General features: G+C 35.6%; 1 long non-coding RNA gene across 1 annotated transcript in view; it reads right to left on the bottom strand.

Moving 5' to 3' along the window:
* The window catches only part of LOC107680303 (uncharacterized), a 4478-nt gene extending 1861 nt beyond the window's left edge, over positions 1 to 2617 (bottom strand). The window contains exons 1-2 of the long non-coding RNA XR_001633136.1: positions 2572 to 2617; positions 1343 to 1467 (exon numbers count right to left, since the gene is read on the bottom strand). This is a non-coding gene — a long non-coding RNA (uncharacterized LOC107680303). The remainder of the gene's footprint in view (positions 1 to 1342; positions 1468 to 2571) is intronic.
* Positions 2618 to 3383: the final 766 nt, after the last annotated feature.

The raw sequence follows: 3383 nt of genomic DNA on the forward strand, positions 1-3383 counted from the left end.
TTTGTTAAAAAGTAAAAACTTAAAAAAATAATTTTCCTCAAATTTTCCACTTGGCAAGAGTTCATTTTGTACCCTGCTCTCCAGTGACTAGAGATTAGAATAAGTATTGACATCAAGTCTTCTGGTCACTTCATTTTATTTGCTGCTTTGTTCTGCCTTTGGATTTTTTCTGTTGAGAACAGTCTCAGTCAGTCACTTCACATCTGCCACTCAAAACATAAGTGCTTGTGTGTTTGTTGCTGTGCTTGTCTCTCTCTTTCTCTGTCTCTCAAAATTCAAGAAGCTTTATTGGCAGCATAAAAAGGAGTAGTCTCTGTTTCTCTGTTTTGTTCTTTTTTTTCTTCCTTAAATCAGGCTGTATTTTGTTTGATGTCAGTTACAACAAACCCCAGACTCTCTCCACATGAATTTCTAAGGTATGGTATGGAGCGTGTTCACAACAACAGGAATTAGGTCACTGAGAGAAAGAGAGACAGGCTTTGTTCCAAAATCTAGTGTGCTGCCTATCTAGACCATATTTTAAATACTAATAGACACATTTAGCCACATTCTAAGGTAGCATCGCTTGCATATTTCAATGCAAAAAAAAATACAAAATACATACACACACGCACACACACACACACACACACACACACACACACACACACACACACACACACACACACACACGCCCAGTGGAAAAAATATACATGACGTACAAAATTAGATAATTATTATAATTATAGTAAATTATGGAAAAATAAAAAAACCATAAATGAAATCAATCTACTAAATATTGACTATTTTAACTAATATCTCTGTGTGATGTGTTTTATGCTGGAGTATTGCACTTTCTGCATTTTGTCATTTAGAAATGAGAGTATGAATAACCCTGACAACTTTGAAAGTTACGGCATCCCACAGGCCAAACGGACAGTCCTTTTGTTTTTAAGTGTATGTGTGTGTGTGTGTGTGTGCGTTTTTGTGACAAATGAGGACATAAATTTGTATAATTACAAGGGTATGACATAGGTATTACAAGGAGAAGGTGACTTTTCAGGACATTACCCCATGTCCCCACTTTTCAAAACGCTTATAAATCACACAGAATGGAGTGTATTGAAAATCTGAAATAGCACAAAGTTTCCTGTAAGGGGTAGGTTTAGGGGTAGGGTTGGTGTAGGGCAATAGAATATACGGTCTGTACAGTATAAAAACCATTACGCCAATGGGATGTCCCCACTTTTCACAAAAACAAACCTGTGTGTGTGTGTGTGTGTGTGTGTGTGTGTGTGTGTGTGTGTGTGTGCGTACGTGTGTGTATGTACATGTGTGTGTGTGTGTGGGAGTGTATACTAACCTTGGTGGTCTTCACCTTGTTTCCTGTGCTGCAGCTCCAGCCTGTAAGGTCGGGCAGGACTTTACACTCCTCACCATCCAAACACGGCTGCATCTGACACCACCACTTCTGAGCTACTATAGATGCTACACACACATCACAGGAAACATGAACAAGTACACTATGGTTAGTACAAACAGAAACTCTCACTTCCTATAAGTATAGGGGTCATATCATGGAATGGGGGAAAACAAATCAGACAAAATGTTGTGTTGTTGCTGGATGGGTGTAGCACCTACAACTCTGCATATACTTTTGAAGAGGCTAGCCATGAGAAATGTATAGGTCCCAAAACATTTCAGTGCAGATTGTCTTTTCACAATGTAGTGCAGGCTTTGCAAAGAGATATGTTAGCCAATCGTAAAAGAGGTCATAGCAAAAGCAGCCTGTTAATTTAATTTATAGGGTTGGACAAAGGGTGGAAAATTGGCATGAACAACTAAATTCCTAGTGCTGTCGATTTAACTTGTTAATTTAGTGCACGTACTTTTTTTTAAATCATGCTCCGTGACATATGCACTACTAAAGGCAACACGCTTCGCCAAATCATGCTTAACGAGAACATGGCAGTACAGAATAAGCACTTAAAGAGGATGTGTACTTATGTCAAAAACAGCTGGATGGAGCACAACTGAATCCAGGGGTGCATTTTTGAAAGCTGAACTGTTTCAACTTGACATGGCATCCTCTACCGCACGCATTATGATAGACCTATATAAAAAAATATTTGACTCTTTTTCTTTTCTAAGAATGGCTTAACTTGAAGTGCTGTAAAAAAAGTTTTTAGAAAAAAATATAATTTTAAGGTACTTTATGATATGTTGCCATACGGCAACAGCATACAATAGTGGATCTATCTTAGAATAAGTGTAAGCTTACTTATAATTAATATTTTTCCTCAGAAATGTTGTTTGTTGAGGAGCTATTTGAGATGATACAGAGAGAAAGAATGAAGCATGAGATGGGGTGAAACATGGCTTATTTGACATTTCCTCTCACACAGAACGTGTGTAGAGACACTTGAGCTATTTTTTCCTGTCTTTTACAGTCAGGCAAAATAAGATACCGATCGATTTCTCTGTCAAGTGGTCAGTGTTGACACAATATTAAATGAAACAGCCAGACAGCTGAGGGAGACAAAGAGATTATTTGCCTGAATAGAGTTGAAATGAATTGAAGATCCATTTTACCATCCACACAGGAGGGTGCAGCCCTTGTTGTTCCAGCGACTTGTCCAGAACATTTATCTCTGAATGACATTGTAGTCAGCATCTCATTTACACAGGCACACCTGCAGTCAGTCATTTCACCACAGTCTGTTACCGCATGCACATACTTTCCCGCTGTTATGCTAGGTACAGTTTCGTTTTATTTATTTTTGTTTTAGCTGGGTTGTTAATCAATACATTTTAATAAGATTATTTGAATAAATTTATTAAATAATTTAGTAAGTCATTTAATCAATGAATAAATATAGTATAATTTGTCATTTTATTTCAATTTAATGACATTCAAATTTATTACTTTTTTTTTTTGAAGGACATATTTCATTTTGTCATGTTTTCTCAGTGTTTTTAGTATCTTGCACCATGACCAAGATGTTTTTAAGATGTCTTGTAAGTTAAAAGTAGTTTAACTTGTATGGTTGTAGTACACTGAAAAAAAGTTGATGCAGAAACAATTTTCACTCAGAAATTGCTAGTAAATTTCACAGTTCAAATGACAGGTAACACATTGAATTAAACGTCACATTTTGAAGTAGAAAGACTGAAATACTCCAATAATCTTTATTTTATATACAACTTACATTACGAAAAATAATTTTTAACAGTATAAGATCATTTTTTTATTATGGATTTTGCATTCAGGTCAGGGGGCATGATTAATTGCGCAAATTTTTTATTGTGTTATTCTTTATATAGCTAATTGAAATAAATTAAAAAGTTACATTTATAGCCATAATTTCTAGCTATTTTTATAGCAATACTTTAGTCTGTCCAAA

The sequence above is a fragment of the Sinocyclocheilus anshuiensis genome, unplaced genomic scaffold (genome assembly GCF_001515605.1).
Source record: "Sinocyclocheilus anshuiensis isolate Anshui unplaced genomic scaffold, SAMN03320099.WGS_v1.1 scaffold13, whole genome shotgun sequence".
Classification (NCBI taxonomy): Eukaryota; Metazoa; Chordata; class Actinopteri; order Cypriniformes; family Cyprinidae; genus Sinocyclocheilus; species Sinocyclocheilus anshuiensis.